Below are 15,209 nucleotides of genomic sequence, written 5' to 3'. Positions count from 1 at the left end.
AAAATCTCCATGCTGTTAGTTTGTCTTCTAAAACTAAGAGACTTACTAGATATTGAACCTACAATTTCATAGAAGTAGGGAAATTAAATTTTTACAGATGTACATAGATTTTTACAACAGACTTGGTTAGAAAAAGAGGTTCATAAACAAATAATTGATAGTTTAAATATTCATGTTTTTCTCACCATTTTTTTTGTCTTCTTGTCATTTCTGTCAGAGTTAGCACATCCATTCCATTAGATTCAATGACATGATCTCATTCTCTTTTTATGGCTGCATAGTTTTCCATGGTGTATATGTGCCACATTTTCTTTATCCAGTCTATCATTCTTGGGCATATCGGTTGTTTCCAAGTCTTTGCTATTGTGAACAGTGCTGCAATAAATATACGTGTACATGTGTCTTTATAGTAGAATGATTTATAATCCTTTGGGTATATACCCAGTAAGGGGATTGCTGGGTGAAATGGTATTTCTGGCTCTAGATCCTTGAGGAATCACCCCACTGTCTTCCACAATGGTTTGAACTAATTTATACTCCCAACAGTGTAAAAGCCTTCCTATTTCTCCACATCCTCTCCAGCATCTGTTGTTTCCTGTCATTTTAATGATCTCCATTTGCACTAGCATGAGATAGTATCTCATGGTGGTTTTGATTTGCATTTTTCTGATGACTAGTGATGATGAGCTTTTTTTTCATATGTTTGTTGGCCAGATAAATGTGTTTTTTGAGACGTGTATGTTAATATCCTTCACCCACTTTTTGGTGGGGTTGTTTTCCTATTGTAAATTTCTTTAAGTTCTTTGTAGATTCTGGATATTAGCCCTTTGTCGATGGATAGATTGCAAAAATGTTCTCCCATTCTGTAGGTTGCCTGTTCACTCTGATGATAGTTTCTTTTGCTGTGCAGAAGCCCTTTAGTTTAATTAGATCCCATTTGTCAGTTTTGGATTTTGTTTCAATAGCTTTTGGTGTTTTAGTTATGAAGTCTTTGCCCATGCCTATGTACTGAATGGTATTGCCTAGGTTTTCTTCTAGGGTTTTTATGGTTTTAGGTTTTACATTTAAGCCTTTAGTCCATCTTGAGTTAATTTTTGTATAATGTGTAAGGAGGGGTCCCGTTTCAGTTTTCTGCATATGGCTAACCAGTTTTCCCAACACCATTTATTAAATAGGGAATCCTTTACCTATTGGTTGGTTGTGGCAGGGTTGTGAAAAATCATGCAGTTGTAGATGTGTGACGTTATTTCTGAGGCCTCTGTTCTGTTCCATTGGTCCATATATACACATATATGTATATGTTTTGGTAACTGTACTATGCTGTTTTGGTTACTGCAGCTTTGAAGTATATTTTGAACTCAGGTAGCATGATGCCTCCAGCTTTGTTGTTTTTGCTTAGGTTTGTCTTGGCTATATGGGATCCTTTTTGGTTCCACATGAAACTTAAACCAGTTTTTTCTAGTTCTGTGAAGAAAGTCAATAATAGCTTAATGGGAATTACACTGAATTTATAAATTACTTTGGGCAGTATGACCATTTTCATGATATTAGTTCTTATCCGTGAACATGGAATGTTTTTCCATTTGTTTGTGTCTTCTCTCATATCCTTAAGCAGTAGTTTGTAGTTTCCTTGAAGAGGTCCTGCATGTCCCTTGTAAGTTGGCATCTGAAGAATTTTCAGTTCTCTAATTGTCTATCAAAACATCTTGATGACACTCTCTATTCCAATCTCCCCAGTTTGGTTGAGCCTCTCACAAAAAGGCCCATATGAAGCTTAGTTTGGCAGAATATGAAATTCTGAGTTTAAAATTTTTTTCTTTAAGAATGATGAATATTGGCCTCCACTCTCTTCTGGCTTGTAGGGTTTCTGCAGAAAGATCTGCTGTTAGTCTGATGGGCTTCCCTTTGTGGGTGACCTGCCCTTTCTGTCTGTCTGACCTTACCATTTTTTCCTTAATTTCAACCTTGGTGAATCTGACAATTATGTGTTTTGGGGTTTCTCTTCTCAAAGAGTATGTTTATGGGGTTTTCTGTATTTCCTCAATTTGAATGTTGGCCTGTCTTGCTGGGTTGGTGACATTCTCCTGTATAATATCCTAAAGAATGTTTTCCAACTTGGTTTCATTCTTCCTGTCCCTTTCATGTACACCAATCAAATTTAGGTTTAATCTTTTCACATAATCTCATATTTCTTGAAGGCACTGTTTGTTCCTTTCCATTATTTTTTCTCTAATCTTGTCTTCACGCTTTATTTCATTAAGTTGATCTTTAATCTCTGATATCCTTTCTTCTGCTTCATCAATTCAGCTATTGATACTTGTGTATGCTTCACAAAGTTCGTGTGCTGTGTTTTTCAGCTCCATCAGGTCATTTCTGTTTTCTTGAAACTGGCTATTCTAGTTAGCAATTCCTTTAACCTTTTTTCAAGGTTTTTAGCTTCCTTGCATTGGGTTAGAACATGCTCCTTTAGCTTGGATGAGTTTGTTATTACCCACCTTCTGAAGCCTACTTCTGTTAGTTAGTCAAACTCATTCTCCATCCAGTTTTGTTCCCTTGCTGACAAGGAGTTGTGATCCTTTGGAGGAGAAGAGGTGTTCTGGTTTTTGGAATTTTCAGCCTTTTCTTGAAGTTTTTCCTCATCTACATGGATTTATCTACCTTTGGTCTTTGATGTTGGTGACCTTCAGATAGGTTTTCTGTGTGGACAGCGTTTTTGTTGATGTTGATGCTATTCCTTTGTGTTTGTTAGTTTTCCTTTGAACAGCCAAGCTCCTATGCTGTAGGTCTGCTGGAGTTGGCTGTAGGTCCACTCCAGGCCCTGTTTGCCTGGGTATCACAAGCAGAGGCTACAGAACAGCAAAGATTGCTGCCTGTTCCTTACTCTGGAAGCTTCATCCCAGAGGGACACCCCCCCAGATGCCAGCCAGAGCTCTTCCATATGAGGTGTTTTGACCCCTGCTGGGTGGTGTCTCCCACTGAGGAGGCACAGGATCAAGGACCCATTTGAGGAGGCAGTCTGTCCCTTAGCAGAGCTTGAGTGCTGTGCTGGGAGATCTGCTGCTCTCTTCAGAACCAGCAAATTAACACAGGAACAGAAAACCAAACACTGCATGTTCTCACTCATTAGTGGGAGTTGAACAGTGAGAACACATGGACACAGGGAGGGGAGCATCACACACCAGGGACTGTTGAGGGGTGGATGCTAGTGGTGGGATAGCATTAGGAGAAATACCTAATGTAGATGACAGGTTGATGGGTGCAACAATCCACCATGACACGTGTATACCTATGTAACAAACCTGCACATTCTGCACATGTATCCCAGAACTTAAAGTATAATTTTAAAAAAAAATCACTCTGATTCAATAGGAAAGGACACCGTGACACCTCTCCAACCCAATCCTATGCGCTGATTGATACTTGCTGAACTTCTTTGGCTGGAGTATGAATAACCCCAGTAAGATACATAGACTGAGGGTAGGGAATGGGAGAATCGCTCAAAAGGAAGTCATTCTAGATCTGTTTCTTCATTTCAAAAGCAAAGTACTTGGATAAGACACTCTCAAGAACTTATTTCAAAGACTCTGCCTTAATTTGTTCATAGGTATTTGGTTAAAAAGTGATAAAACTCTATACTGGGAGATTCTATGAAATCCTGCAAGTCACCATACATTCTAACTGCTTAATGCTTAATATAAATTTGCACTCTGTGAAATCTAGTCATCAGCTTCTGATTCTTCAACTTCCTATGTCTATGGTCTCACCCATCACTTTTGAGCCTTTTTAAAGGTCATTGTGCTGTATAACCTGGGCCTTTTTTTCATTTCCTCAAGAATGCTGGTAAAATCATTGTTTGTCCCTTGTCTCTGTCATGGTGGTTGCTATTATTGATAGTGGTATTTTCCCTATCTATAGATGATCAGTAAACTATCTGTATTGTTCATGTTTGTATCTTACTTCCACATCTCATGTTTCAGCTTTGCTTGCCCTTTGCTTTTTCCTAGTCTATAATCTGAGATCTCAAAAGCTAAATATACTTGTTTATAGTCTCTGGAAATTCTATCCAGAAGGTTCTTGCTTCAGTATGAGTAGAAAATGTAAGCTTTAATGATAATATGGTATTTGATATTCTCATTTTTTACAATTCATAAATGCACAAATCTATGTCATTTATTTTTGTACTTTTCTGAGCTACATACAATAATTAAATACTTTTTGGGACAGAAGTAGAAGTTGTCTACCTAGGAATGTAATCAGGTAATTCAGGATTCCCATCTAAATTAATATTGTTATTGTGTATAGTTTGCAGCAGAGGAGTAATTACTTGGACACTAGGGTCAGACTAGTATTCAGAGTTTGCACTGCTACTCATTGCATGACTGAAGAAAGTTAAATGAATCACTCTGTTTCTGATTCCTCATATATATTAAGGGTGTAAAAATCACTACTTCACAGAGTAGTTAAGAACATTACATGATATAATGTCAAAAACCAGTTAGCACAATGCCTGTGACTAATATCTAGCATATGCTATTATTCAAAATATACTATAGTTATTTTATACTATACTATGCTATAATAAATATACTATAGTTATTTCATACTATAATGATATTAGTTATTATAGTGGTATTCCAGAAGGTGATGATTAAATATGTGCTAGGTCTCACAATTTATATGAGGCAAATTGCAAAATTCCATCTAGTGCAAACTGAGCTTCTCAAACTGACACACAATTATCCCCAGGAATGTCTGACAGTGTGTATGGAATATATAGCACACAATGCAGGAGCATTTATCTTACTTGATGAAAACTTTTATTCTTTTTAACATTAAAGAAGGACTTGGCAGGAAATGAAACAAATGTCATGATTCTTTTTCTAATTTTTTTCATTTTTGTGGGTATATAGTACATACACACACACACACACACACACACACATATATTTTGAGATGGAGTTTTGCTCTTGTTGACTAGGATGGAGTGGAATGGTGCTATCTCAGCTCACTGCAACCTTCACCTTTTGGGCCTAAGCCATTCTCTTGCCTCAGCTTCCCGAGTAGCTGAGATTAGAGGAACATGTCACCATGCTCAGCTAATTTTTTGTATTTTTAGTAGAGGCAGAGTTTCACTATGTTGGCTAAGCTGGTCTCGAACTCCTGACCTCAGATGATCCACCCACCTCAGCCTCCAAAGTGCTGGGATTACAGGTATGAGCCACTGTGTCTGGCCAGGTGTATATATTTATGGGGGTACATAACATATTTTGATATTTTGATACAGGTATACAATGTATAAACATCATAGTAAATAGAGTATCTCTTACCTCAAGCTTTAATCCTTTCTTTGTGTTACAAATATTCTAATTACATTCTGATAAAATGTTAGACTACAAAGTAAAACTCCTTTTGACTTATAGATGTCTATGGACATTCCCATTTTTCTACCAATAGAAGTATTTCTAAAAGAGTGTATGTGAGGCACTGGAAAGAAAACAGAAAGGTATTGGCTGCACAAGGACCTTGGTATCTGTTGGCTGCTTGGGTATTGATGCCTGTTGATGACAGTGGCATCTCCATGGTCTGAAAGTCTTGAATCCAGTGTGGCTGTGTTAGTTTTAAGTATTAGCACCACGATACAGTGTTCTCAACATATCAGCGGTCTTTGTAAAGCAGCCAGAAATTTTACTTTACTTCAGTGGAAATTTGAAAAGGAAAATGAGCTAATGTATGTACCAGAAATTAAATTTTGCTATTTTGTTTCCACTCTGGACAAAAAAGAGCCAGAAAAAAAGACTTCCTGCTTTCATCATTAAGAGTTAATGTAGCCTTTAGAAATGAGATGCCTTCTTTGAATTATGAATAATGCATTAAAGGAGGAAATAGAGAGAGTAATAATCATGCATTATCTAGACCAAAGTGACTAAGTTGTAGATGGGCAAAGCTAGATTTATAAGCTTCTTTTATATGAGAATATGAAAGTGAGGCCAAAAGAGCATGAGTGGCTCGTCTCAGGTTACTCAGATAATTAGATGTAAAGGTCAGCCTATAATTCTCTATATGCTGAATTGTTATACCATTATGTGTCTTCTTACTCCCAAGGGTCATCATTACATAATGTAAGATATGACTTGGACTTTGACATAGAACAACTGTGACTGTAGCTGAGACAGGAAAGATTAGAACTTGTGCAAGTTATTTAAAACTTCTCTGCCTATTCTCAGTGAGATACCTACTTTGTGGAGTTGACTGCTGGATTGAAAATTGTGTGAAAAATACCTTGTGCAGGGAAGGGGCCTAGAGTATATATTTAATGGGTAAGACATTGCCCCATTTTTTTCCATTGTTCTGCATTATCTTACTCTTTTGTGACTTCTCAACCCCTAAATTCCTGGGCCATTCATGAGTTGTTATAAGGACAAGAGATATATATTGAAACTGAAAACCATAAAAGTGCAGCAAATACTCATATTACTCTGAGTTTTCTAGTTAATTCTTGCAACTACATGACCTTTAGACCAAACAAATGCTCTTGAGAGTGAATTGTGTTAATTGCAAAAAATACAAAGATCTGGGAGTATCAGTCTAACCATCTTTAATAATATAAGAATCCCCACCTCATCATCTATTTTCCTCTAACATTAAATAATTTATCATTTACTTTACTTGTCCTGCAGATATTTTCTTCAGAATTCTCATCTGATTCCATAGTAGATAAGCACAACTCAGCATTTTATAGTTCTTTTCCATTGAATATTAACTCTAGCTAGTGAAATTTCAGAATTCACGCTCCATTTTCAAAGCCAACATGAAGACATGTCTCAAAGCAAAAGCGTTTACAGAAGTAGTTAATTCTACAGTAAAGCCAATTAGTGGGTTTTGGAAATCATGGCTTCCACAAACAAATGCCGCATATCTTACAATATCTGGTGAACACAGAGAGCTTGGACATTTTTTCATCCTATTTTGCTTTGAAAATCAAATAAAACTATTCTCAAAAATTCCCTTATATCCTTTTATAGGTATTCTTCATAAGATTCATTAAAACAAAGTAGAGCTTTGCTAACTTCTAAAATACGTACACGGAAACATAGATTTGAATTGAAATTGGCAATTTTACCACCCAAAAAGGTGAGCAGAAGAATTAGTGAAAGTTCTAGTGTATAAAGTGTTCACTATTTGTGAGTCAACAGTATAATGTAGGACCTACAAAAACACAAGACATTGTACAAGCATAAAAATTCATTAAAAGAAGAATAAAACATAGCCCCTGCTTTTAGTTAATATTAGAGAACATATTCACTCATTACATTAGTACTTACAGAGTAGCCACATATGCTATGTGCTTACACACACACACACCAGTGTGTGTGTGTGTGTGTGTGTGTGTGTGTGTGTGTGTGTAAGTACACTCCCTAAACTGGTAACAACACTATTATTCCAGGAATCACTGGCCTACCCTGGCTCCTCCTCATCCATGATTGACCAGCAGTAATTAAGAGTCATTCTTTCAACTTTATCTTCATACTTTCATCTCACCCTGTAGAAGTCAGTATGAGGATCATAACGGTAGATGGTTACAAGGAAGGAAAAGGCAGCAGAGAATAGAAAAAGATCCTGCATAAGGAAGGTTTGCAATACAGACAACACTGTGTCTTTGTTAAATGAAATTAAATTATATGGGTAGTTTAATATTGTTTAATTTCAGACTTTTGTCTCCTAAAACGTAAGCTTTACAGAAGTCTCTTCCAGGGTTTACATCCTGTGGTCCTAAGTCATACTACCTCTTTATTCTTGTCAGGTTTCCCCTACTGCTTCTTTCTAATGAACACTGTCCTGAGTCCTGCCTTGGCCACTGCCTAATCCTCATCCGCATTAGGCTTCTTTTCCCTGATGAATATAACATTTTTCTTTTGCATCCTCTGCCCTCCATGGCATCTCACTCAAGGCCACCTGTGGAGCCCCTGTGCCCTCTCTATGACTCCAGTCGCTTTAATACTAACGATCCTCCTCTGGTTATGGTAGCCATCAAAAATTGTGAATGAGGATCACCTTCCATCACCCAGTTCCAGCAAGCCAAGTACTGGAAGCAATATTCCCTCTCTACCATAAGAGGCATGTGTTAGGGAGGACTAGGGGATTTAGAATGATTCTGGAAATCAAATTAAAATGTTAGTATTTTACCTGAGTCATAAAGTGAATTAATTAAATTCATTTCCTGGAATTTGTATTAAATTAATCTTCAGTAAATGAATTAAATTTACATCCTAGAAACTGCCATTCTGTATTATCCTATTTTTCTTTTCTTTTCTTTTTTTTTTTTTTTTCTTTTTTTGAGACAGAGCCTTGCTCTATAGCCAGGCTGGAGTGCAGTGGCGCGATCCCGACTCACTGCAACTTCCGTTTTCCGGTTTCAAGCAATTCTGCTGCCTCAGCCTCCCAAGTATCTTGGGACTGCAGTCACGCACCACCATGTCCCACTAATTTTTTTGAATTTTTAGTAGAGACGGGGTTTCACTATGTTGGCCAGGATGGTCAGGTCGATCTCCTGACCTGGTGATCCGCCCGCCTCGGAGTCCCAAAGTGCTGGAGTTACAGGCATAAGCCACCGCGCCCGGCCTTGTATTATCGTGTTTCTAAGTGTAATATTTTTTCCGTATTCCATGCTAGACTTTAGAATTTACCTCTTGCAGCATCCATGAGCCGTTTGTAATTCAGGAATGATTGTTTAGGGGACACATGATGTAGCTATTCATTATAGTATATGAGATAGCTATTCATTATACTGTCTGCTGAAGGAAAAATAAATGATAAAGTAGAAGTGTTCTGACCTTTTAGGATAATAGATAAATATAGTCTAAAGAAGATAGAAAAAAAAGGGAAGAAAAACTTTTGAAAAGAAAAGAGGAAGGCATTCCTGGGGAATGAAATGACAAGAACAAAGAGCATGTCATCACAAAGTATTCATTCATGTGTCTGTGTATGCATGTGTTTGCTAGTTTATTTTTTGCCATCCCGGTATACATACCTTTTTTTCCAGTATGAATATTCTAATGTTCTCTTGAAAAATTATCCCTTTTCCAAGGGATATCCTGTGGCTATGGAAGTTATTGACATAGTTTGTGCCCCATATTTAAGCTATGCCTGAAGCCATTCTGCCTTCCAACACAGACTTCCAACTTATTGGCTTATTGTTGAGCCAATAAATTTTTTATTGTTTATGCTTAATGTAACACTTCTGTCACTTGCAACAATATGAGTTCCCAGTGATAGATGTGATAATGAATTTCCAGTTTTGGTTAATGGCAGCAAGATCTACTTGGCTCATACAAAAGATGCATGTTCTGGAGTAGTGGGAGGTTAAGTCAAATATGAATAGAAAAGTAGACCTCAAATGCTAATTACAGTAATAGCATTGGCCAGTAGCCTTGATAGTTATCTTACTATTTGCTGGAGATCAATTTTAGCTTTCCTTTATTTTTTTCGTCTTCAAGGCCTGGTAACATTAATCTGTGCCCACAGCCAAGCATTTGTCATTTATGGAAATCTAACAAACTGTGGCCTTGACCTTTGCTCTCAAAGTTCCTGACTCCATATCCTTTTGTAGCTAAAATAGATGAAAACAGCCTCATATAGAAATTTAACGGGTCCCTAAGGCAACACTTTACTTTTCTCTTCCTCCCACTAAAGATAAATTGTATTTAATTTGTAGGGGGAGGAGGAGCTGCTTAATCTTGGGCTGTTTACAGAATCTGCCCCAGGGGTCTCAGATAGGCCAAGCCTGTCTGATTCAGCTCTATTTCAGGGCAGAATCCATGTGGGTCTTTTATGTTCCTGTTTGTGATTTCATGCAGGGATGGGACACGGGCATAAATTTATACTTGTATCACCACTGAGATATGTCATATTTAACCATCTGGTTAGGAACTGGGCCAAAGATTCTTTTACACTCTGAGAAACTGGCTATGGAAGTTGTTGATAGTAAAGACTATCCTTTTCTTCTGTATTTTCAGGTTACTGTAGGGACAAATGCACATGGATTTTTATATCCCTTAGTATAAGGAAACTTTTTTTCTTCAGTGGATGGTTTTAGAATAAAATACATAAGGCCTACCTTAGCAGTTGTAGTGTATAACTGCATCAGTGCTCATCATCTTCTTTATGGAAACAGTGGCCATTTGTTTTGTTTTGTTTTGTTTTGTTTTGTTTTGTTTTGTTAAGAACCTTCCTTTGTCTCATTCTTAATTGTAAAGTCGGTAGATTATACCACAGTGTCTGGGAGTTAGACTGACCAATTTATGACCACACAGTATCTTATTGATTTAGAAGGGAGCCTCAGCTTATCCAATCAGTGTGAACTTTAAGGCTTTAGTTGGTAATTCAGGGTTTACTTTCTGGGTTTGGAAAGAATATGAGGCTTGGAATTGAGTCATGAGGAGAGAGCCTGGTATTGTCAAAAATGATCTGGGGAACCTGAAAATGAAGAAAATCCAAAGGAAACAAAGTCAAGAGATTGCTCTTACTATAATGTTGGAGTATAAATCAGTCTCTGCTTGAAGCTACCCTGAACTAGGAGCTTAGTAAAATTTAGTTCATTTTATTTGCTTAAACCAATCTAAATCAAGACATGTAGCTATTTGTAGTTTGGTAAAATAAGAAACATTTCTCCTTTTGCCTCTTCCCTTAGAAAACTCTTTCCTTTTCTTCAAAATTTATCTCAAATATTGTCTCATCTGTGAGGCTTTCTTTGGCACAGGTGTATAGTTGCTGTCTCTATCATAATCTTTATCATATGCTATATTTGCTTATCTGTATCTTGTGTTGGAAATTACAATTTGTTGTAATATATTTCTTTAGCCCCTCTTCTGTGCCACATTGGGTTAAGCTTTAGAGATTTGATGCTGAACAAGGCCAACTGGTTTATGCCCTGTGTGTACTATTGAACTGATAGGTTATTGATAATTAGAGATGTTATGTGTTTTAGCGAAAGGGAGATACAGAGAACCAGGGAAGCCATGCAAGAGGATATTAAACAAAAGATTACATGTATGATATATCTTGGAGATAGGAAAAGAAAGTTGCATAATGCTAAATCTGATCATTCCTGGAAAGAATTGGCCTCTTGATAATGGTGTTTCGTTTTCTTTTAATCACTGGGAGCTGTTTTAATTACTTGTATGCAACATAAACTTTAAAAAAGTTATTGAATTTGTACGTGATTCAAAATATATTTACCTCCGAACCTTCCTTGACTAACACCCCTCCACAAAAATCTTTCCTGCTCTAATTCTCAAAGCTTAATTTTTATTGAATATCCACATTGCCTTTATTTTATTTATTTACATTTTGAGAGTTGATGCTTGATTTAAGTAAGCCTTGTATCTAAGATCTTCAAAGATGTCCAAAATCACAAATGCAGAAATTTTACCAAAGCAGGTATATTCTTCTTGAATCACGATTTCACCAAAAGTCACATATATAAGCGCTATGTGTCCAAAGCACAAGCTTGTCATCTTTTCAGTATTCATCAACATTTTATCTTCTATGCTATAAAATTACAACTTGATGGGAGCACTCAGTAAAAAAAGAAAATACCTTTTCTTATTTTTATACACCCCATATTATGGCTTTTGTTCAAATGGTAGGTCAACACTGAATTTAGCAATTCACTCTTGAGAATATCTAACACTTTTATGTCCAAGCTAAGAACCAAGAATTCATTTTATCATATCTGTTGACTTTGTCTTCTCTTCTAACCCAGTTTCTTCAGGTAGATTTTACTCTGCCTTATGCCAGGGGCATTTTTTCCAAAGAAATGTTTGCATGTGTGACTTTACAAGAGTTACCATTTACTCAAATTACAAATAGAGAAAAGATGAAAAGAGACAAATACATGACGAGTTGACTCTGCCTTTGATCAAAAGCTAAGTGACTCATACTATTTAACTTTGTGACTTAATAAATAACAAGTGAATTATATATGGATTTTCAGTGTGTTCAGGAATATAGAAACCCTGAATAGCAAATTCATGAATGTCTTGATGGTGGAGTAGTAATGCATTTCATTCAATAGACTATAAGTTATTTGAAGGATTTTTTTTTTTTTTTTTACATTCAAGCTATATGAAAAAGCATTGACTCTTTCTGGGTCTCAGGTTTTCATTTATATAACAGTTATAAGATTTTCTATTTTTATTACTATCCCTGAGAACCTTCCATTTCTGAACATATAGCTATCAAATGAAAGCTTGATTGCCAGCAAAAACCTATTGAAGTTGTAATGATTTTAGGCAGAACATTTACATTTACGCTTATAACATCTGTTACTTATTTATTCATTTGTCAAAAGTGAAGTTTATTTAGCCTCTCTTCTTCGTGACTTAATAAATAACAAGTGAAAAACGTTTAAATTTTGGATACAGCTGATGTTGGAAGAGAATGAAGCAAATTGATCCCTTGGAGACTGGGTTCAAGATATTAGCTTCCTTAGTATTAACCTTTAGCCTATTCAATAATTAGTTAGGTTTAGGGTACAACAATCATAAACTAAATGTTTTAAAAAATATTTTATATAAAATTTCTAACTGACCTCACATATTTTAAGTTATATTATTTCTAGAATGTCATTCATTATATATATATATATATATATATATATATATATCTTAAGAATCCTACATGTTGGATCTTATTCCATGAAACAAATTAGGCATGGTCTTGTGGGAAAACAGCCACTTAAATCTTTTGTTTTAAAGGCAACATTATTTGTGCTATAGTAAATTTGTGAGTCATGTGTTGTGGAAACAAAGGCGAGGGAATTAAATTCTGCAAGATGTATAGGAAAGAGGCTGTAGAGAAAGTATACAGTGGAGGGAACATTTAATCCAAAACCTTATGAATGAAATTTCTGAATGAAGTTAAAATATAAAGAGAAAAATGAAGTCCAGGTAAAGGGACTGTCATGATCAACCACACAAAGGCATGAGAAAGCAACATGTAGTTGAGGGGAAAAGAAATCAGTGTAATGCCAACCCAGAAACCATCAGAAATAGTCAGTCATTCCTCTTGATGTCTAGAATCTTTTAAACATATTTAGGAGAAAAGTTTATGTATGAGTTTCTTAGGCTAACTCCCTTCAGTACACTACAGTCTTCAAAGCAGGGATCATTTCCGATTTACCAAGCACAACATCTGGCCATAGTAGCTGTTCAATAGACAGTTGTTAAATGACTGCTAATGGAGCTGGACCTTGGGTTTTGTGAGACAGAGATGGAAAATAAGAAGGTTAAGCTGAACCAATTTGTAATAGGATTTAAACATAAGACAAGTAGTTTAGCCTTTATTCTTTTAGTGAAGATATGCCACCAAGGGTGTTTAATTAAGATAGTGACATGGTTCAAGCTGTGCTATTGATAGTTTCAGAAGAGGAAACCTTCCTTCCCTGCCTTCAAAATGTAATACAGCCCAATTCTGCTTCTTTTGCCAATCACATTCAAGTTTCTAAAAGTCACATTTCAGATGAGAAAGTCCAGAAATAATAAAATTTTAAAACTTAAACTTTGATGCAATTCAAAATTTAGGAAAGGCAAAATTTTACCTCTACCTTTTTAGTGATTTTTCCAAAGTGGGTCCAAGAATTAAATCCAAAGTGGGTCCAAGAATTAAATTGACATAAAGTAGAGCAACAAGAGAAAGGCATAAAATTTATTTAATACAAGTTTTACATGGCACAGGAGCCTTTATAAAGAAATAAAGACTCAGTTGGAGTTGAACACCTATATACTGAATTACACAAAGAGCAATAAATTATAAAAAATGTGACAAGGCAAAGGGGCTTGGGCTATAGTCAGTGCTTGAGTGGAGAGGTGGCTAGAAGGATAAGTGTTCATCTAACAATGGCTGCTTGTACAAATTTCTTTTGGCCTCAACGTCCTGTCTTTGATGACACTTTTCTTCTAATATAGGAAGCATCATTTACATGTGAGTTTTATCTCCTGCTTTTAGGAAACTGAAGATCATGTGATAATCTTGCATCTACTGTTTGCCTATAACTAAAAATAGTCAATATGCCAGAGTGGCATGTTTTGGAGTGGAACAATCTTAACTCCTACAAAAGCTTCTCTCCTCTTTTTGGGACTGGAAACAGCAGAACAACAGCAGTGGACAAGAAGGGATGGGTGTAATGTGAACTGTTTGTTTACCATTCCTTCGCTTTTCTACTCTTTCTCTCACAGTCTTTATAACATGTGGGTTCTTCCAGAGTTGGTAGAAGATGAGAGGAGGAGCATAAAGGTATTATATGACTTGTACTATTGTAATCTGACCTTTGAGTGCCCAAATGCCAGCTTTCTTTTTCTTGTGGAATTTTTAAAAAATTTATTTATTTTACATTAGGTGCATACTATATCTGGCATTTCTCCCCATGTTATCCCTCCCCTCCCTCCCCACCCCCTGCTGTCTCTCCCCTACCCCCCTTACTGCCCCCAGTGTGTGATGCTCCTCCCCCTGAATCCACATGTTCCCATTGTTCAACACCCACCTATAAGTGAGAACATACGGTGTTTGACTTTCTGTTCTTGTGTCAGTTTGCTGAGAAAAAATGCTCATCATCACTGGTCATTAGAGAAGTGCAAATCAAAACCACACTGAGATACCATCTCACGCCAGTTAGAATGTGGAATTTTTTTAGTGTATTCTGGAGATCCTCTGATCAGAACCTCCACACCCCCTCTGGGGAACTTGGGGAGTTCCTACACCACATTCCCTGGGAGGCCACTTACACTTAGAACTTGCAGCTCACACACGCCCTTTATTATAGAGGTTTTTGCTTTTTGTTTTTTACCTTAGCAGGCATTCTTCTTCAGTAAACCCCTTTCAATGTGTCTGGGGTTCATTTATCTTTCTAAGTATCCACTTATCCCCAAGGACAACACAGTAATAATATCTGCAGCGCATTCTAGAAGGGCAAGCAGCTACGTAGCTACTCTTTAGTTCGCTCTTTGTTTCGTCATGAGGACACCTCCAACAACACTGTCCTTCCAAACTTTCAAGGAAAAGGTAGACGTGGATTTCTATGCTATGGGAACTCCAGGAAACATAGGTCAATTTTCCCTGAGGATACTTTATTCATTTATCACTCTGGTTCTTTGGAAGTCCTAAGAACCTTTCATTGCTGCAGTTCATGTGCACATGGGTGAGAATCCCATCCT

The sequence above is a fragment of the Cebus imitator genome, unplaced genomic scaffold, assembly GCF_001604975.1.
Source record: "Cebus imitator isolate Cc_AM_T3 unplaced genomic scaffold, Cebus_imitator-1.0 Scaffold113, whole genome shotgun sequence".
Lineage (NCBI taxonomy): Eukaryota > Metazoa > Chordata > Mammalia > Primates > Cebidae > Cebus > Cebus imitator.
The sequence above is the reverse complement of the archived record's forward strand: the minus strand, read 5'-3'. Positions refer to the sequence as shown.